Below are 22,693 nucleotides of genomic sequence, written 5' to 3'. Positions count from 1 at the left end.
GTTCGCAATCGCCTGAAAGTTAATCCTACCAGTATAGAACGTGTGCATCGGCTCGCGGGAACATGGGACAACATGGGAAAACGCGCCCTGTAATCCTGAAACTATTCAACTTTACAGAAAATCTGAAAATTTCAAAGAATTGTTGGCGGTTAAAAGGGTCCGCCTTCTCGATCAGTGGGTACTTACCGCTACGAGTGCGACAGGCACGTGAAAATTTGATGACGAGCGCCTCAGACGAAAAAGTAAGAGATAATAAAGTACGCTTAATTTACGACAAGCTGTTTCTTAACGATGTCATTTATATTTGGAATCCTAATGCTCAGCAAAGGGAGCTTGTTAATGCCAGGAACACATTGGCCTCGGCTGATGCACACTATCGACTCTCCCACAGCAACAATTCTCTTCTGGAGAATGAACCACACGCCTCAGCACCTGTAGTTCGTGTTTCAAGATCTCTATCACGCCTCACTTCTATTTCTCGCACACGACCGCATTCTACGGGCATTTCTGCTCACTTTGGCAACATTCGTAGTGTTGTTAATAAAGTTATTGAGTTACAATCATTAGTTGATGTCATTGCTTTAACTGAAACGTGGCTTAACCCCGGCATCAGTGACAATGAAATCCTGCCTAATTGTACTGCGTTCCGACGAGATCGAGAAGACCGTAGAGGCGGTGGCGTTTTGTTAGTGTTCTCCTAATGCTCTATCACCGCAGTCCATCCACATTCCTTGTTATCTTGAAATTTGTTGGGCTCGTGTCCAATACTTGTCACGTAACATTATTTTTGGTGTTTGTTGCCGGCCGCCAAACCATTCGGAATTTGTTGATAATCTACATGTTGTGCTAAGCAGTTTAGTTATGAATTATCCATTACATGACCTACTTCTTGTGGGGGATTTTAACTTCCCTAAAAATTCAATGGCATAGTGTTCTTCAGTACCAATGTTCTTTGTTGAATCGTGTCACGTTTTCAACCTTGAACACAGCCTATACTCGCGTGTGCAATGTTTCGTCTAATATTCTTGACCTGGTCCTCACTACAGCACCAGACATTTCCTCTCTTGTATCTTTATTTACCGGCCCGAGTGATCACAAATACATCCACCTCTCAGTACCTATGAATGTTACACACTCTAAAAAATAAACTTCACCACATAGCACGCTTTTAGCCAACCATAATCTCGAATGATATCGTTATCTGCCCTGATTTGTTCAGGACGGGAGGCGTACGCCTTTTTTGTGACACTTATGCTGTTCATAATTGTTACAAAAAAGGCGTACGCCTCCCGTTTTCAACAAATCAGGGCAGATAACAATATCATTCGAGATTATGGTTGGCTAGGAGCGTGCTATGTGGTGAAGTTCATTTCTAAGAGTGCACGTTTAAGTAGTAGTCGCAAAATCATGAAAGAGTACAAGAATGGAAATTTTGATGCCATTCACGCAGAACTTCCCAGTGATGTTCCTCGAATATTTCCCTCAACTTATGTCATTCAAGGTCGGTCGAAGAGAATCCTTCTTTATTTAAAAACGAATTAGCTAACTTACCTACCTACCTACGCTGAGAATACCCACGTTCCTACTGTATCACAGTATCTGTGAGTGTGTCGAATGCGGTACCACGGTTCAATAACACATTAAAAGCGACTTCAAAATTAGAAAAAGAGATTGTACAAGAAAGCCAGACTTCGGAAAAACGATCACGCGTGGAGTGGATATTACGCAGCTGAATCCAATTTTAGGGTTAATACGCTTTCAGCTAAACGTTCGTTTTATCTGCATACATTACCTTCTATGCTGCGTGATAACCCCAGGAAATTCTGGAACATATATAGTTGGGTCAAGTCAGTAAGAAACATTACGCATTCGTGATCCTTCTGGTGCTTCGGTAACCGATCAAGACTGCGCTATGGTGCTGAACGATTACTTCGCTTCCGTTTTTTCTGTTGATACTATTACAACTACACTCTTAAAAATGAGGGGGGGGGGTGATGGCAGGATAGGCTCGCCGTTGTTGGCCACACAGAAGTGGGCGTCGTCACGACTATAGCAAAAAAAAAAAAAGAAAAGGGGAGGCGGAGCCTATTCTGTGCCGTGCATAATGGACACAAAATAGGCTCCGCCTCCCGTTTTCAACAAATCAGGGGCGAGAACGTCGTCATTCGGGATGATGATTGGCTAGGAGCGTGCTATGTGGTGAAGTTCATTTTTAAGAGTGTACCCCTTCCTATACGCTACCAGATCTCCCCGCCATGGGTAACATTGACATAACGTACTATAGTATCTCAAATTTAATTGATAACTTGAAGACCAGTTCATCATGTGGACACGACCGTATAAACTCCAAGATGTTAAAGAATACAAAATTCATTAGCGCGGAATTTCTGTATCTTATCCTAACCCAGTCATGTGCTACAGGTGTCATTCCTTCTGATTGGCTAATCCGGAAGGTTAATCCAGTTCACGAGGCTGGTGATAAGCTAAATCCACGCAATTATAGACTCATTTCCCTCACCAGTATACAATGCAAGTTGCTCGAGCACCTTATCGTCTCGCAGGTTTTAAATTTTCTGGAAAGTAACAAATTATTTTTTAGATATCAGCGCGGTTTTCGTAAAGGTTATCCGTGCGAAACCCATCTATCTGGTTTAACCAACGATATATTATCTAGTCTTGATTCTGGCTTACAGATTGACGCACTCTTTTTGGACCTTGCCCGAAGGCCTTTGACAGGGTTTCCCACACTAAGCTATTCTCCAAACTCTCACGTCTCAACGTAGAACCGTTTATACTTGCATGGATAACAAAATTTCTAACGAATCGCAAATAGTACGTTGTCGCTAATTCTTCACGTTCGACATTGCGTCCAATTACATCGGGCATCCCTCAGGGCTCTGTCATTGGAGCACTCCTATTTCTAATATACATTAGCGACCTACCGTCAGGTGTCTCCTCTAGAATACTTTTATTCGCCGACGACTGCGTGATAGACCGAACGATAGCTGACTTCTCTGATGCCTGTAACTTACAGAGTGTTCTCGATATAGTTTCTTCTTGGTGTACTAATTATCAGATGCCAATCAATGCTATACTAAGAGTAAAGTTTTTGTCCTCTGCTCGGAGTCAGTCTAAAGAATTTAATTATCATCTTGGTCCTGCCGTGTTAGAACGTGTTGTCACCTACAAATATCTTGGCCTTCACTTTTACAGCAATATGTCATGGTCAGTCCACGTATCACACATTGTAGCCGATGCGAAGTGGACATCAGGATGCTTGCGAAGAAAAGTTCGACTCTGCAGTACGAGTGTTAAAAAACTAATGTATAGGACATTTGTAAGACAAAAATTGGAGTATTCTCCTATTTGGGACCCCTTTCAATCTTATCTATCGCAAGCTATTGAATCAGTACAAAAAAGCCGAGGAGTCCGTTTTATTTTTAGTCATTATTCTCCCCACAACAGTGTCTCCGTTATGAGACGGAAAGCCGAGCTTCCCCTCTTGTTTCGTCGTCGTACGATCTGACCCTTCACTCTTTTCCATCAAGTATGCTATAACACAAAGCTACATGCAGATTTACTGTCTGCTCAATGAGAGGAAGTCGTCCCCATACCATCGTCATCATGTATTTCTCTCTCTCTCTCTATTGTCTAGTGCCGATTATGCGAGGGGCGTTCAAGTCAAACCGGGAATTTTCATTTTTTGCAAAAGTAAAATGAACTCGGAGGCGAGAAATTAGTTTTATTTTTCAACGTAATCTCCAGCTGCACTAATGCACTTGTCCCAGCGTTTCACGAGGGCTTGGATGCCAGCAGCGTAGAAATCCTTACGGGCGCGTAGCAGCCATGATTGGACCGCATTCTTGACCTCGCCGTCGCAGCCGAAGTGGCAGCCCCCAAGGAACGCCTTCAGTGGACCGAAGAGAAGGAAATGGCTCGGGGCGAGGTCTGGACTGTAAGGGGGATGTGGCAGCAACTCCCGGCCAAGTTCCTGTAAGGTGCCTGTCGTGAGATGTGCGGTATGCGGGCGTGCATTGTCCTGAAGGAGGAGGACTCCTTTGGTGATGGGGCCCGAATTTCCGAAACTGGAAATGTTCATGAGTGATAGTGTTCAACGTTCCCACAGAAAGGTCCGTCTTTCGAGCCAGTTCGAGACATGTTATCCGTCGGTTCTTGAGGATCGGGCGCTTCACAAGTGGGATGTTCTCAGGAACTCTGACACTGGGCTCTGAGCCGTCCCGGCCGGGATCGTCCTGCACTGATGTACTGCCGTTTCGGAACCGTTTTCACCACTCAAACGCTTTGCTGCGGCTAAGTGTATCGTGTCCATACTGAGCCTGAGGTCTTCTGTGAATTTCAGATGACTTTATGCCTTCATTCACGATAAACTTCATGACAATTCGCTGTTCGATGTGCGCGCTCACCTCGTTGACGGACCATCTTGTCCAGCACGCGTCTTCTGTTTTCTTCAAACTTTGGACCACCATGTGGTGAACGCGGAGACCTGTCGCGTGTGCAAATGACGAAAAAGAAGTAGCGCGAGCCATTTGTACACTCAGGAGACAGAAAGTCCCGGTTTGACTTGAACACCCCTCGTAGTTCACCACGTCTCGACCATCCTTACACAGTAATGTGTCCATTGTGTTAACACGATAACTTCATGAATCATTCTTACCCCGTGTAGTTCGAAACTGGAATGACCTTCCCCGTGACACGGCTGCAGTTAGAGATCCTCACTCGTTTAAGCAAAGGAAGGACTGATCTTCTGGCCACCTCCAATATATATATATCATTGTTACCTATTGTACGGTACTCATAAAGAATTCATTTCATCGGCCAAGGAGTTGATTGCGTTCTGCCTGTCATATCATCTTTTTCGTTACTACTAATCCTTGCATAAGTTATGATATTTTGACAACATATAGTTCACTTTGTCGTTAAGGTATAGATTGTTCTATTATTATGATTGATAGTATTATTATCCATCTTCTTTGCTAGTATTCCGACAACTGTCTTGTTAATATGCAGCTCTGTCGTGTCTTGTGTCTTGTCATTGTCGAGTAACTCATTATGCTTAGATCTTCTTATGAAATGTATAGTATTTCGCTAACTGCTTCGATAACTTGCAGAATTGTTATTATCTCTAACTAGGAACTCACCACTCCGTCATGTAATGCTCCTCTGGGGCCTTTGATTTGCTCTAAATAAGTAAGAATGTCGGCATAGTTCTCCCTGAAGTCGGTCAAGGACGCATACTAACCCCCCTGTCTCCCACTCCTTCCTGCTGTCCTCTCTCCATCTGTCCACGTCTGTACGCCGCTCATAGTCACAGTTGCTTCGCGGCGCTAACACTTAATTTAAAAAATGCATATTTATTGAAAATACATATTTATTATTAAATTATATTTATTGATTATTGTGGAGAATGTCATTTCCCACCCAATTTACATTACGCGAAAAGTTGAACTGAGATACCTGCGATTATGCTATCCTTTAAAAAATATGGTGGGCGTCGTCGACAAATACTGATTACTACTCCGCAGCCTTGATATCCACTCTTATCTAACCAATCCAATCCTTAGCAAACAAGGAGTTACAAAACAGTTACAAACAAATACTGTCATTAAAGGATCGTTGTCGGCGTCTGCGCCAAACACAAAGCCTACTTCGGCGCCTCACATAGTTTTAACTACGATACATGAAGGTATCTGCAAACTTAGCAAGCTAATGCAAAGCCATCGGGAAAAATACAGCCGGGAATACGAAGTGTGCTTCGGGCTATGCATGTTTTATTCAAGCATGGCTAGATGCTGCGAGATTAGAGTGCGTCACGCCATGAAGCATTTACTCGTTTCAGTAATAGCGCCTGTTCATTCGCCTTTTTTTTAATATCATTATTATTATCCGCTCGCACCCAGGGAGCAAGCAGGTGGGTGTTGGATAGGTGCGATCGTCATGATATGCGAGTGAGAGAAAATGAGATAGAGCCAATCGCAGTGATACACAAAGAGGATGACACGAGGCACAGAGGTCGTATTCACAAAGGCAACTAAGGTGTCTACAGCCAAACGCATCTTGACAAGAAGTGCTCGCACGGTGCCTGCTCCGTTTGGTTTCCTCACCTGACATATGACCTGCCACTATTCCTGACCTGACCTGACTATCGTCTGCTTCATTGTATCTCATGCAGACGACTTCAAACACACAAATGCTGTGCAACTGTATGGAAACGGATTTACTAAAGTAGGGGTGGGGGGTGGGGTTCTCTTTTATATTTTTTTCACTTTCGGGGAGCGGGAGGGGGGGGGGGTCTGTTTATGGGAGTAGCCGAATTTGTTGTGTGACGAATTCAACCTCTCCCTAGCATTTTACTTACTTCATCAACATCAACATCAACGGATTTATTATTCTTCCTCTGAGTCGGCCAATCATGTATTGCACCTCCTGTAGACCTAAGCCTGAATATTGGAATAATGTACGTATCCTCTACAACTCTGAATTTTTATACAGGGTGCGTCATTAAAAACTGACCATAATTTTTATAAAAAAAGCTATGAGAGCAGTATAGATGTAGTGTTTGCAGTTGAGTTCTACTGCAAGCCGGGCATCCTCTAAAAGAAACCGTGCAACTACGAGATGACTAATTAACTAAAATTCATTAATTAACTTTTTAATTGGGCAATTTCGGGCAAAAGCGATATGGCAGATTGAGAGACTATACCAGTCGCAAGCCATTTTCGTTTAACAAATCCTGAAACCCACACGTGCGTTAAAACATCCATCCCCAAATTTCGATACATATGGCAAAGGTGCAAAGTTTTACAAAACGGACAGCGGAGGGACAAACAGAAACGAGCGCCACTAACAACTTTAATACAATGAAGGAAGAAAAACACACTGAAGCCGGAGCAACCACAGCTAACCCTGGAAGGCCCGCCTACAACCACTATCTCTTAGCGAGACAAAAACACGTGCAGCATATCAAGCTCCCTCCCGCTCAGGGCAACCGAAGGCTGGCTCACACACCGCTCGCTACCAAGCCGCCAGATATGATAAGCTTCTATCACTTCCTCGCTACCTCGCTAAGAGATAGTGGTTGTAGGCGTGTCTTCCAGGGTTAGCTGTGGTTGCTCGGGCTTCAGTGTGTTTTCTTTCATCATTGTATTAAAGGTACTGTAAAGCAACAGGCCTACAATTTTATATTGACGGCTCATTTGACAGCCTGGGTGCTCATTACACAAACGCTACAAATTTCGTTCAAATCCACCCCATAGTTTTTTTAGAAAATTAAGTTTCAATATTACGGGCAACTCTGTGCCTAAGGCCCGACACGAACTCCGCAGTTCCCGCCATGTAGGGCGGCTGACATAAACATGCAAATGACAATGGAGTGTACAGCGACATCTCTGGACCGCTACGATCACCACACCGGCTTGCTGGACGTGGTGCATTTTTGCGTAGGTGGCTTTCATGGTGATTCTGCTGGCAGGTTGTTACTCATTTAGCGATCTACCAATGTTCTTGCATTTTGAGACACATCAACTACCTCTTTTGAACAAACTTTTAAAAGAAAGTTCATGAAGCCGGCTACTTAGCCTATGACTTAGCCGATAGAGGGTTGGGGACATGTAACACTGTTGCTCGACGAATAGGCGATTGTTTCCGACCAGGTGACGCAACGCGTCTTTTCACAGTAATTTCGGAAGTGATTCAAAAATATTTAGAATTCTCTGTCGCACACAAAATTTGCACTATGGGTTCCTTTCGGCAGAAGCTTTCAAATGCCGCTGCCAATATTAACAGCGTGCGTGCTGCTTTACAGTAGCTTTAAAGTTGTTAGTGGCGCTCGTTTCTGTTTGTTCCTCCGCTGCCCGTTTTGGACCAGTTTGCAGCGTTTTTTGCACCTTTCCCATGGAATACCAACTAGCCCAACGGTCCGCGTTATTCGATATACAAATGAGCCGAAACCGGAACCGCAGTGACCGGGAACACGGGGAGTACAGCCAACACCACCCATAGATACAGAAAGCCTGCGCGCTCGTCAACGTGACGTAGCAATTAAGAGTCAGCCAATCACGATCGTGTTTTCAACGGCCGTAGCGAATCACGAACGTGATAGAACGTCCCCGAGTACTAAATGGGAAAACTTGGAAAATAAAGCGCAAAACGGTCTGAATCTTTCTCAAAAATGATTCTCTCGAAAGCCTCTTGCGCTTTCTGTCGAAATGTTTAGGTCTGCAGGTTCCAGGTGAGCTGCAACCATCTGCGGGTTCTTGAATGCGCAGAACGGTGAATCGCAGTAGCAGACGAATTCTGACTCTTCAGTGACAGAGGGAGAGGAGGCAAAGCATCCGTCGGTGTGTGTGGTGCACTCGTCAGGCGCGGTTTTTCGGTTTTGGCTCACTTGCACATATAGGTCGAGAAGTTACCCGTCAAAAAGAACTCGTTACAAGTTAAGTTACCGTGCGAAAAATGTAACTAAGTTAAAGGGACTATGAAACGATTTTTTTCTTCGTTTCGTTCGAAAGAAGACATTTTTCTGAGTCTAGAACCGAAATTTTACTTTCGTTTCTAGCGGATTTCTCGGGAGCGAATTTAAACGGAGCGGCGAAGGGAGGACAGCTGGCGCCGCGCCGTGACGAGCTGCCGAGCGGAGACACAACGGGTAACTTGACGCGACCACGGCCGGCTCAGCAACACGTCATCGTGACGTGTTGCCGAGCCGAAGAATCCTGCCAGGAGCATGCGCCGTAGGATCCCGCGTATGCGTTCATCGGGAGTGGAAATCTTCATGACAGCAGCTTTCGCGCGATCGGCAGATTTCGGCAGTGGCGGCAGCCACAGCGCCAGCTCGCGGCATTACTTCCCATTGTGCAACACCGGTGACGTAACGGGGAACCGAAGAGCGGTCCGTACAGTTACACCATCGGCAGGGAAATATGCGCGGGAGAGGAGGAACGCGGAAGAGACATTTCCAGCGCGCGCTCCTCGCAGAGTGGAGCGATTTCGTCCGGAAAAATTTGTGGCATATTAGTTTCTCTGCGGGAAGAACAGTTTCCATCGAAAAAAAGTATGGGGGTTCTGGAAATTTCATAGTCCCTTTAATAACGAAGTTCTTCAGCCTGAAATGTAACTCGCAGTTACGGAGTTACTTAAAAAAAAAAAGAACGAGTTACTTCCAAGTTACTTCGGACACAAATTAGCACTACGCAGGAGCTGAGTTAGACCTTGAGTTGCCTGCGGAGGAGTGCAACACGCTTAGATCATTTTCGTTTATGTCCAACCGTTCGAACGCTTTGCATCTGGACGATATATGGTTCAGCTTCATTTCAATGACAGCGGTTTCTACTTCCTACTGTCATTGATTGAATATCACGCTTTATGACATAAAATGCCACGAAAGATCCGGAGAGAAAGCAAGAAAATATGTGGACGTGAGTGAAAAACGAATTAAAAGTAACTTGGAACTTAGTTTGAGTTACTTTGGCAAAGTTACCCGAAAAAGGAACGACTTCCTCTGAAAGTTACCACGGCGCAAAAGTACCGAGTTAAGTTACTTATAAGATACCGAAAAATGGAACTTAGTTACAGCAACGAGTTACCTCGATCTCTGCATTTGCATACTACAATTAGGGAATTTATATTTTAGCGCGCGTGCGTGTCCCAGGATTTTTTAAAGGTACTGTAAAGCAGCAGAGGTCCAATTTAATTTATTTTAGCGTGCCAATTATTTTTGCCAATTTAGTTTAGCGTGGCTATTCAATAGTCCAAGCCATCAGTATGAAAAGGGCGCAAATTTCATTCCAATAGACGGTGCAGTTAATCAGAAAATTAAAATTAAAGATTACGGGCAACACTGTAATAGTATTCGGAAGGGATCCGTACTCTCTGCCGAGTACTGGTGCAACCACATTGCACGCGTATAACACTGGGCCCGACCAAACAATCCACCACAGAATCCGCCCCTGCAATCCACACAACTAGCCACATCTGCGGATAAACAAACTTCGTGTTGTGTCTGTCCCTTCGTGTTCCCTAGTCTCGGGGTTTTACAAATACTGAACAGTTGAAATGTGGAAGTCGTTAAAAAGGCCAGACAGTGTCGGGATTTGTTTGTGCACTGTGTGCGTCATCCTCAGAACCATTGCTTTCCGTAATGTCAATCAGTCTGTGATTTCTCGCCACTTGGTTCAGGTGTCCGTCGAACAGCGCTGCGTTTCCTTTTCATTTTATTGCGCAAAAACACACTAAACAGCGGTTTCCGCACACCTACGTAAATATAATTCGAAATAATATAGCCACCAAAAGAACAAAACCGTGACAAAATAATGCTGCATACATAATATATATTGGACAGTGTTGCCCGCTGCAAAGGGGGTTGTTCGACACCAGGCGTCGCGCCGCTGTACTACGCCGGATTTTTCATGACAAATTAAAATATTTAGAGAGCGTTGTCGGTCGCATGGTTCCGCATATGGGCTTTACAGGCAACAGAGTCTCAAGACACGTTGCCAACATATCTTGCTTCTCTACTGCTTTACAGTACCTTTAAGCGTGGAATAGTGTTCAACGAGGACAGTGTCAATATGCTATCTCGCTTTCCCCGAAATTCCCTAATAAAAAAAAATTTGCTAATGAATTTCACGTAACTAGTCATCTGGTAGTTAGACACTCTCTTCTTGAGGTTGTCTGAATGGCCGTAGAACTCAACTGCAAAAACAACATCTATGCTGCTCTTATAGCCTTTTTTTTTGTAAAAATTCTGGTCAGTCTTGCGTGACGAACCCTGTATACATCGCGTAAGCTGTGTGCGGTCAGCATGCTCCCTGAACCTATTGTACGCACCGAGGAATACCAGTTGAGAATGCTTCGTCACGCGAAATAAACAAACTGCCGTGGTATACAAAGTGCTGGTGCGACAAAAGGAGACAAGTTTTGTTTTCCGTCAACGTCGTATTCATAAACTGTTTTAAGACTCATCGTGATCCATATACAGACTTGTTTCAGACGGCAAAACTGCCGTCGATTATCGTGCAGACGAGATTGAATGTGGGAATCCAGGATCTTCTATTGTTCCTAGAATCGCAGCCGCTTTAATTGGATAGCGGCGCAGAAGCATACGCGAGCAAAGCTCCTATTTAGGGTTCGTATGTAATGACATTTCTACTGCTTCGCCACGCACGTGTAGGAGATAACAATGGTTTGGGTAAATACTTTGGTTTTCCATATGTCGGCCTCCGTGAGTGTTCTCGGAGTTCCACACTGGCGAGGATTTGTCTGAATGCATGGGAGAAATCATGACGGAAAAAGAGGCTGCTTCTGATGCAATTAAGTATGAGTATGACAATGCATAACGTTTTAGGTTAGATTAGACGTAAGTCCAGTGTGAATTATTTGTAAAGTTGGGCGAATCTCTGTATATTTCTCTGTTTTTTTTTTCTATAAAACATTCAACCAGATAAAATATAAAAAAGAAAAACACGAAGACGTTTGTTCTGACACGTTCCGGACAGGCTACTCGAACCGTAGGCTGGGTGAGAAAGCGAAGAGAAACATGACAGCCCTAGAGACGCGAAGCCCCGGAAAAACCCCCGGAAATTCTGGGAAGAAAACCAGTTTTTTTTTTCGTTTTTTTCCTAGTCTCCGGAAAAAATTGCCCAAAATTTCCAGGCGACAAAATTCAAAAATGTAAATTTTCGTGCCTTCGATGCGTTCCAACCCGCCAACAGTGCCTTGGGTGCCTCTATAATCCGCCAACAACCACCAACTTCGAGCTCCGTCTGGCTGTTCCAAGCGATCGCCGTCGCGTTCGCATAATGTCGGAGTTCTGGTCGGAGTGGACGGGTTGTTCCAATTACCTATCGCTGAGTAGACAGCAGTCTCATGGGATGCTCTGCTCTGCATTTATGCCTAGAGGGTGAACACTACTAAAGTTTCTAGCTCATTGTATGCTGTGGCTAGACCGGCAATGCTTCGACTCAGCAGTAACCGCGTTTGTTTCCATTTTTTCCAATTTTTCGGGAAAAAACGCGAAGAAAACCGGTTTTTTTTTCGAGCCATTCAACATTTCCGGAAATTTTGCCATCTCTAGACAGCCCAACTGAAAAGCGAAACCAAGAATAAAAGAGAAATAAATGGAAAGATCTCAGTAAACCTTACTGATTTGACAGCGCATAAGATGCTTTGATATACACATGTCCGCTTTATCCCTTCCCACACCAGCGACATGACAACGCAGCTCAGGGTCGCAGGATCGGTTGACTTTCTCCGGAAAGCCACGTCAAATACGCCGTTCCGAAACAACTGTTCCGTTGTTAAGCAGAAGCTCAAAACCTAGCCGGAAACCTAATTATACAGATTCAATATCCTTGCGGAAGAAGCAAATAAAAGCATCTTTCTGGACGGCTCCGTTGAGTCACGTTTTCGGGAACGCCAAATTGAGTTTTCTTTCCTTCCGTTTCTTTTCGGTCTCATGGGGTGCGATTTACGCAAACTTTCAAATTCACTCTAACAAACAACAAAAGTGCCCGTGATTGCTGAAGAAGTTAACCGCACTGAACTAACAGGAGCACGCGTTGCCAAGGTGTGCAAAAGTGAAGGCCGCCGGCATGCTACATGCACATTGCGAAAAAAGTGTGAAGAGTGGGTGGGCTTGCAAACTGTCACAAAAGGCGTTCTGCTAGCTTTATCAGGACGGGTCGGACAAGAATTCGTAGGGCAATGTGTAGGAGCGAGTAACCGTACTGTCAGAGGGCGCAGGTTTTTTTTTTTTTTTTTTCATTGACGCGGTCTTTAAAACTCGACTACTGTTTTATTTATTCACTTATTTAAAAAGGAATGGTCTCATCAGTACTAGTCGATTTCGCAACTATTGTATCATTTTATTCCCCGTGGACCACTGCCCAGGCTATCGAAAATCCCACGTGAAATAGTAGCGAAATTCGACTGTTATTCGACGGAATACATCATAAGAGCAGACGACGGATGTTGAGAGTATTCCGGAATTCCCTCTCTGGAAAAACGAGGAAACGTCACTCCCTAAGAACCAATGACGGCGCGACCTTGAGAAGAGGAATGCCGCGTTCGTGTGAGTGCCTCATAAAGGTACGGGGCGTCTGGAGGGTGCCTTTCTGCTATGATCACTGCCCTCTCACTCCTCCCCTTAGGGAGTGACGTCACGGCGCCGGAGCCTCTGCAGCTGCGAAGCAGTGCTTATCTATAAATTCGTTTATCTAGTACCTAAGCACTTTTCGGACGAAAAAAAAGAAGCTAAATATATCGATTGTCGGCCGATGCCGTACATAATGATATCGGTTTCATATGGGCTTTCGGATGCGACCGTCCTTTTAAAGCAGCAGACTGGCAGTTGATGTTGACGACGTAGTTTAACAACTTGTTGCTTGTAAAACCAGCGCAACAAGTAACAAATATGAGAGAGAAAGGGTTAATATTTTTATTTTGCCAGCAAAATTGACGTAAAAGTGCTCGAAGCGACGTCTGGCGGCAAATATTCCGCAATTCGTCAAGCAACAGTGATCTCTGTTCGCGACTGACTGACTGCCTACGTAGCCGAAACGTAGGAAACTTCTTTTGTTTTAAACCCAATGTTGTTCGAATGCAAGGCAGTTTTGCGGCCGTGTCTTGATGAGCAACGCGCAGTTGGTGGCCACTTGGACACAGTGTTGCCAGCATTCTCAATTTCCATTTTCTTTAAAACTGAGTTCAGTTAGTTCACTGATCCGAAATTCTCGTGCTGAACGTGCGGCTAGAACGAGAACACAGTAACTTTTGAGCAGTACCTTTGATAAAAGTTACTTTGCAAAGAAAGAAGAAGAATGAACAAAGAAAATGCAGACGCGGAAACTCATTTAGAACAATGAAAAAATGGCTAAGAAGCAAGCGATGATGCATAATGTAAAACCCCGAGACTAGAGAACACGAAGGTGTCTGTGTCTGTGCCTTCGTGATTTAGAAGTTACAACGCCCCTGTAAAGGGTACATTTAGACGCCGTTTCTCAGCCAGCGCTTTTGCAGCCTGCCCAAGCCAGCAAGGAGGAAAGCGATACCAGGGAGGAAGCATATACGGGACGCGTGCCATAACGCGTGCTTTCCTTCTCTCTGGCTTGGTCAGTAAACAGTTTTCAACGTGCGCCCGCGGCTAGACGGCGCCGCGCTTTCAATACAGCGGCGTCCACGGGAAAACGGTGTATAAGTTACGAAGACTGGATGTGGGTTGTATTCAGAAGTAACTCCTATTGCTCATACAATGTCAGGTTACGAGTAGTTTTCAACCTCTAAATCAACCTCTATCATAGTGTACCCTCTACGGTATTTCGAAACCTACGTCTATAAACCCTGAGCGTCGTCAAGATGTTCACTACCACTGGAGCCAAGGAGCCGCGGATGCCCATGCTGTGTATGCACTGCAGTGCTGCCCGCAAATCTGTCGCTAAAATTTACAATAAAAGGCGCCCATTTACGAGTGTACAAGTGTCGCGTGCTGCCATATTCAGGCCATATTTGTACAGGCATCCTCTTCTTCTCCGAGCCAGTTCTCAGACAATACAATGAATACAATGTAAACAACAGGAATTAGCCGAGGCAGGCTACACTGAAGGACAAACGCGTACGCGTAAGCAGTTTCATTTCAGAAATATTAGCGCAGAAAGTTGTGCAGATTCATATGGCTCTAACAGGGTGTCAATAGAGAGATTCTGTTGTCTGGTCCAAAAAGTGGATTGCGATTGAGTGCCTACATTTTGAAGATGCAGCGTGGGTATATTCGAAATCTCAGCACGACAATTTTTTCTGCTTCTTTTTTTTTCTACCGTATAGGGAGTGTGGGACACCTAGAGGGGGCGCGCTGCTCCGTCGCGACAGCGCTATCAGCGGCAGTCTTGGGAGTATCCGACGTGAGATACCACGCCGCCCGTTCTATACATTCTCGAGTGGAACCCTACGGCACTTCGCACCGTATTTTTGTGGCATCCAAGGTCACTCTCGTTGAGGCACACTTTTCGCTAAATTCATGTGGCATTGTTGCATGCTGGAGGCTCAGTTGATTCCTGTGCCAGCGGTGCCTGACATTGTGATGTCACGGTACATGGTTGTGGTGCACGCTGCTTCTGAGGCTCGCGAGTACTGCACTTCTTGCAGAATGCAAACACTGACGGAACTGCGGTGTCTCTGAGGAAGTTATAAACACTTGTTGTACCTGGGATTAAGTCACATGTACGAAAATATTTTCAACATACTTTTCTGAATTGTGTCACTTTGAAATCACTGCCCTCATCGCGCTTAATGGCAATAATTCATTTCTTGTTACAATGTTGGATCTTTTTGGGAAACGATGGAGGGACACGTGCAAAAGTCGTAAAACGATTGGTCGAGACATGATCTCAAGCGGTATCTCAGTGGTGGCTCAGTGACGGCTCTGTGGTTAGCGTGCTGGTCATATCAGGAGGTACTCGGGTTCGAATCCCGGTGCCGGCTGTGCTGTCTTGGGTTTTTCCTGGGTTTCCCTCAGACGCTTTCAGACATATGTCGGCACAGTTCCCTTAGAAGTAATCCCAGGACGCACATTCCCCCAGGGCGTCAGTCGTGACGTTGCCCACCTCTCTGAGGCCGACAACAGCCAATCCCTTCACCAGCACCACCACCACCATGATAATGAAGGGCACGCAACTTAAAAAAAAATAAAGGAAAAACTGGTTCACGTACATCCCTGCATGGAAATTTCACTATGCCGGCCCTGAGAAAGGCAAAGCTGAGGTATAATTAGAATGCGACCTGGTATTCATAGTATCCACAATATTCCTGCAACATTCCGTTAATCCGAATGAAATGAAAATGTGAAGCTACATGCAGAACACAGCCAAAGAGGTACCAATACCGTTTTGAGTCACACGCCTCGTTGTAAATATCAAATACTCAGTGGAAGAAAGTATCTTGAAAGTATCTGCACGTATTTGCGAACTATCTCCTAGCTTTCTCGTGAAGCTGCTATAGGAGAATATGCACCTCGTTGAGAACCAGCCCCTAACCGTGTTTCATCAAGTCGCTAAGCAGGATTGTTCTCTCTACTCTATTTGTAACCAAAAACATTCCGGCACGTGGCTTTTTCCCATCCCTTTCTATTACTATACACGCTATTTACACAACGGGACGCAGTAATGCGAGGGCATTTTCCATCAGAAGCAGTGAGATCGCGGGTGCAGAGAGCTTGTTGACACGGCATACACTGTTTCTCAACCAAAATGGCGGGCGGCTAGTATTTTGCCCACCAGGTGGCGCCCAACATGATGCATATCTCCTATTGGGACGAAAGACGTAAGAGAAGAAAGACGTAAGAGACGTATGAGTGACGTAAGAGAACTGACGGGTCAATTTACCAAATAATAAAGCTTCTGAAATTTCCCCTCTACACGTTTTATGGTACGTTTAATCAAAGAGTTGGCTCCCTGTAGGGGCAGTTATAGGATGCCTTCCCAATATTAAGCGTGGTACGTCTTTACCTCTTGTCTAAAATTTAGGGGGATGGGCATAAATACATTATTTGAGTATTTAAATATAAATACAAAATACTTTGTTGACAGGGGTATTTAAATACTCTTCATAAATAGTTTTCAACATGAGTATTTAAATACAAAATATAAATACTGTATTTAAATACCGTAACTACTACCATAAATACTGTGAGGAAGATTGCATCTGGAATTACAGAAATAATTATGATCATAAGGACAAATCAGCAAGAAAGAATAGCATTTATTTGGTAGATTATCATGGCGATTTTAATATTAGAAATTTCTCGAAGACTGCTTTTTTTAGGCATCTTCTGTTCAGCCGTACAATCAGATTCGCAAAGGAGAACAGCATCTCCACAGGTGCCGCTGAACAAATGCTTGTATTAAATTTGACGAAGATGCTTCGTAGAACAATGTAATCAGGTAGTCACGACCATTGTCCGCAACAACAGTGAAAAACTCGCCATCTAAAATGGTTTGTCGCATGCGCATGCTAGCGCAAACACGGCATAATTGCGTCCCAAACTCGCCCTTCTTCCCGAAAGGTCAAATGCAGGGCAACTTTAAGATATGAGTCAGTATATTCTGTATTTAAGAGTATTTATAAAGTATTTACAAGAATAAATACCCGAAAATTGGTATTTAAATATAATTACAAATACATTTTTCAAGTCTGTATTTAAATACAAAATATAAATACATGTATTTATATTTTAAATAGTATTTTAATTACAATGTATTTAAATACTGCCCATCCCTGGTCTAAATATAGTATAGAGATTGTGCTTTATTAGGTAAATATAAAAGAATTTCTTGTTTCGCCATCAAAGTGCCATTATTTTGACGAAAACAGTATCGGATGCTCCACGACCGCTTCGGGAACACCGATAAAGAGGTACTTTACGAAGACGGACAAGGAAAGGCTTTCTTGGGCATTTCTCTCCTCCAGTCAACGCAGCGGAACGCGGCTAATCTCGTGGGTCCTGCAATAACTGCCCTGGCGCCACCAACAACTCGATGCCCTTCGCACGCTCCACGCGCATCGTGCGCCCATCTGGTTTCTTTGGGTACGAGCTAAGAGCAAAGGGTCACGTTATTCCTCCGAGCAAGCGCAGTGACTATACGGAGCTTACAGGGGGGTCTGCAGGCATCACCCTTTTTCGATGCGGCGTTCTACTACTCGCACGGGAGGAGGCCCGTGACAGGAAGGGGAGCGATCTTTCTGATGGGTGTACCTTACGGATTAACGGATGTATATTAGGAGATTTTCGACTCCATACTAAAATATGATGTTCTCAATAAAAGATCACCCTACAGGTGGATGGCTGCGTGAAGCTTGCGTCCGAAGATAACAGCAAGGTGGAGGTTTCACACGGTAAGCCGTTGCTAGGCTTATTTGTAAACATATTGCAGTGTTGAAGAGATTGGCTCCTATACGACACTTCCATAAAATCAACGAAATAGTCTAAATGAGCGGATGTTAGCATGTACACTCCCTGTACGATACACATGTCAACAGTAGACAGTGCAAGCAGGTGTTGAGCGCGTTCGTTTGAGGTGACCATGGTGAAGAACGAGCTTAGGAGCACGAAAGCACAAGGGACCTGTCCGAGTTTCTAAATACAAACTGCTGGTCCGTACAGAAGGTCGGATTCTAATACATCTACACTGGTTTACTTATCCCTTCTCCTGTTGATAACAACAGTGTCTGATAGCAACAGCCTACACGAAGCGTGCTACTTACTGTTGAATTAGAAAGCATTTGTGAGAACTGCTACTATACTGTCGAAATCTGTTTGTTTACCGGAACTATAGAGCAAGTGGGACTGGTCTACCAAAAAGTATGGCATCCTTTGATCCTCTGTACCTTCCATTCCACATGTATTCGCAGCAAGGTAATCTCCCTTGCCCGCATCACCTCATCCTTTGAAAATGTGCGATTTTTGCGTTTCAAGAAGGGGCGTTAATTTCAATTATACCTGCGGGTGTGATACTCCATGAAGGGATTTGAAGAGATTCAAGGAGATTAGTGAGTTTTAGTGAACAAGTTTGCAACGTCCCGGTACAGTACACGGTAAGATAATTCGAAACGATCACGATAATGCGAGACTGACGCGTGAGACTCACGCTGTTCGGGTTTTAGTACACCGTGGAAGGAGACGGTATACGGTTAATTAACGTTGTATAGCGCTTCCGCATGACAAATCCAGAACCCTGAACCGTGAAGCCTTTTCGATGTTACGCCGTTGAGGAGTTATGTTATTGCAATCTATTTCGCTGCATCCACGAAAGGGTTGTTGTACTGCCAAATGTAGGATGCGGTTACTCGCAATCACCTTGAGCAGCTAGTCTTCTTCTTCCCCTTCTCGCAGGGCCCCACAACCCACGTGACCCATATACTTATATTAGTACCGATATACTAGTCATACGCGGTAGCTACTTACTAGCTGGCCTCCTTACTAATCCTTACTTTATCTCTGCGTTTCTAATTTCTGATTTCTTTTAATTGCTTACCCTCAATCCTTTCTCTTTTACCCCTTCTTCCCTTCTCCTTTCACAAGGGGGTGAAACTTGCCGCCTTGTCTGAGCAGGTCAGACCTCACTCCTCTTCCTTCGAAAATCGTACCACCCGCCCCACTCAGCTATTACTCGAGCAGATCCTGGCATTCTTACCCGCGGAGTCCGCTTCAGTATGTATGTGACTGACATCTGTATTTGGTCGTCTGGCAAACAATGGCCAACGTTCCAAGCCAGATTATAAAGCGCCATTGACAACGTAGTACTATACCTCACGGAGCGAGGGATGGATGTCTTTCGGGACAACAACAACAACAACTTTATTTCGAGATGATAGATGGGGAGTTTCATCGCCAGGGGCGATACTGTACCTCATTGCAGGTGGTCTCCCGGGAGAAGAGCGTGTACCTACCTTTTACTCGCAAGCTGCTACCTAGCTTCCATCTGCATATTACCGCGGGGCCGCCTTCAGAAGAGTGGGCCATTATCGGTTTCTTGATGTTATTATGGAGCGCACGTTGTCCTGGGACGACGAAGTCCGACTCTTAAAAGGTCGTGCAGATGCTAGACTTAATGTGCTTCGACATCTTTGCGGTACTCGTTGGAGCTTAACATGCCGCGCTCTGCTCGGTCTTCACTCATCCCTAATTCGACAGATGCTTGAGTATCACATTCCTATCTTGACTGGCTTGTGCCACTCTACTGAAACTATTCTGCAGCGAGTCCTGACTAAAAGTGTAAAGCTATGCCTCGGAGTCCCAACCGCAACGTCCAACATAACAGCCCTAGCCGGGGCGAAGGAACCACCCATACCTGCACTTCGAAATGTTGAAGCCCTGCGTCACTCGTCTTGTAACCCGTCATCGACGTCACCCGTTTGCCTCCTCCTTCGCACTATCCTTATCCTCCGTCGCACTAACTCTGGCATATATATAGGCTCGTAATCCCGCTGCTTCATGAAATTCCGCGCCGCAATGCGTTGCGTATCCCAAGCTGCCTCCCATGGATCCTTCGTCAGCCTGATGTTATCGTGGATATTCTTGGCATAAGCAATAAGGGATCTACTCCAACGCAAGTCCTTACCAGTTCACTCTGGAACACATCACAAGGCATGCAGAAAGGACGATGATTTTCACGGACGCACCCACCAATGCCACAGGATCTTCTTGCGCGTTCGTCATCCTGGGCTCCAGCGTCCGCCATGTGCCCCTAGTAACCACAGCAACCTAGTAACCATATGCCCCTTATATGCTTGTGCCTACAGTCGACAAATCGGGTAACAGCTGCTCTTTCAATTGCGCACCTGTTGCCCATTTGGATGACTTACAGCTGGAGAGAAAGAGAGAGAGAGCAAAAGAAAAAGAGCAACTCGAGCTGTATTCTGCTACGGTGTCAGATTTAGTTATCCGAGAAGCGGCGTGAAACATCTCAGTCCGAAACAGCTGCCGTTCTTGCATGAGCGCAAGCTTGCGTATTCAAATGACCCCATCTAAATTCGCACGAGAGCATACTTTTGACAGGGAAAAAGTTCACGGGAAAACTTATCTTCGCGACATTCTAGAGTAAATGTGTTAAAGAAAAGACATCCAAAAATAAGCATTTGCCATGCAAATCAGCAGACTTCGGACCACGCGCGTCAGAACCGCGACGGAAGACAACCCCTCAATTTGTTCCCCCATTCCCTGCAGGAACGACCCCCCCCCCCCCTCCTTCCCACTTTGATTCTGTTGCGGCTGATGTGCACGGCAGAATCTAACGATGGCCACCCCGAAGTACGTTATTGTTTAAGGATTAAAAAAGAACAAAAGTGGGTGGCCTCTAAGTCTTTAAATCTACCATCTCGCATCTGTCCGGAAACTTGAAAGTACTTAAAAATTCTAGTGAATTTTAGGTACTCATACTGGTCGATATCCACTATTGAGACGCATCCGGTCCGTGGGTTGGCAAGGTCTATTAATGCGTTAGAATTAGAAGGCTCATGTCAACGGAAAAAAAAACGCTGGTGTCGGTGTGCGGACATCACGAGAAACGAAAAGGAAAGACGAGAAAATACGTCGAAAAAGATACTATCACAGGAGGAGGAGCTTGAACGAAAACAAGGAAGACACCGGGAAACGACACTCGAGTTATGCGAGTTACCAAGGCCTTCTGCTACATCACTGGAGCCAAACGTCCTGGAAACCCCAAGGCCGGAGTTGCCATCTACGTTAAGGATGTCATCGCTACACCTCGAGAGATTCGCAGCAACGTTCACGAGTACAGTGAGTCCTGTGCCGTACGCCTTGCCACAGATCTCAACGTCGTTTCTGTGTACCTCCAGCCAGGGGTTACACACAGTCAAACGGCAACCGCTGTAAACCACATGATGGACTTCGTTATGCTTACTCAGGAGCACGGGAGGAAGTTCTCAAGAAGTTCCAATGGGAACATTTAAAGTTAAACTCAATAAACTTTTGTTATTTCTTTTGTCACGGTAAAGCTTATGAAAGAGACGTTTTGTCATGGGTACTCTGTTGCTAGCAAAGTTATAAAAAATCAAAATTCAGAAAGTGTTAGATGCTTGGGGCACTCTTTCTTTGACGTTCTATTTAACAGCCCGTGCTATAGAGGGTGTGTGTGCTCTAAACGGTCATATTTTGCTTGTGACGTGATAACGACTTGACGGACAGTTATAAAAGAGAAGCCCTTACGAAAAAAATTATTCACTGTGTGGAAGTGGAAGTCTCTCCGTCAAATAGGTATCGCGTCGCGCGCGAAACTGGAACTGACCTTTTAGAGCACACACCCTGTACAGCACGGGCTGTTAGAACGTCAAAGAACATCAACAGAACGTCAAAGAAAGAATGCACCAAGCATCTAACACTTTCTGAAGCACCGCGACTGAACTTTTCTTAAGAGCCATATAAGCATGGTATATACCGAGGTGAGAGCCTACGAAAGGAGTCTGATATAGAATCGGTAGTAAACAGCGAACAGTACGCTGCAGGTAGACTGCGTAGCCCGTCCTTCATGGTGTGATGGCATCCTCGTGGCAGTTAAGGCGGACGCATGCGATCTAGTTAACGTTCGCTTCCGGAGAGAGTTGGCCGCAACGTAGGAAACTTGTTTTCTTTGCTTTGCTTTTCTCCCGCGCCTTAAGGAAGTAATGGAATCGGCGCCAGCGTACAGAAAAACATAGCGAACTGCAAAGTCATTATTTTCATTCGCAGGGATCTGGAAAACTGCAGAAAGCTTGTCGAATTTGTTGATAGCAGTCATTTCCCCGACTCTTACTGTGGGGAATGACACCATTTTGGCTCAAATATCGCCTGCAGGCGTGCCGAGAGAAGATCTTTTGTTACATCTCCCATAGACTCTCAGGATTGAAAATTTGACAAATTTTAATTCGCCAAAAACCAGCGAATCGCGTCATGCTTTAAATAATACGTCATTTCCTGGATCAACTCGAGGGGAACGCACCTGTACCTGTTTGGTGTAGAAATTTAGAGAGGTTTGCGAGAACCATGCGAACAAATATTAATTCCTACGTTCTTCAGAAGTGAGTCCGCCTTAATACTCACCAAGAACACGTCAAATGGCGGGAAATAAATGCTATTAGACGCAGGGATAACTTCACGCTTATTAATGGAATCGGGGCAAATGGAGCAAAG

The 22,693-nt window shown here is 44.9% G+C and overlaps 1 long non-coding RNA gene across 1 annotated transcript in view; it reads right to left on the bottom strand.

The window, feature by feature from the left end:
• The window catches only part of LOC135384112 (uncharacterized), a 41,533-nt gene that overhangs the window by 296 nt on the left and 18,544 nt on the right, over window positions 1-22,693 (bottom strand). The window lies entirely within an intron of this gene.

Source organism: Ornithodoros turicata, chromosome 2, assembly GCF_037126465.1.
Source record: "Ornithodoros turicata isolate Travis chromosome 2, ASM3712646v1, whole genome shotgun sequence".
NCBI lineage: Eukaryota > Metazoa > Arthropoda > Arachnida > Ixodida > Argasidae > Ornithodoros > Ornithodoros turicata.
Note: the sequence above shows the minus strand (reverse complement) of the source record. Positions and strands in the feature narration are given on the sequence as shown.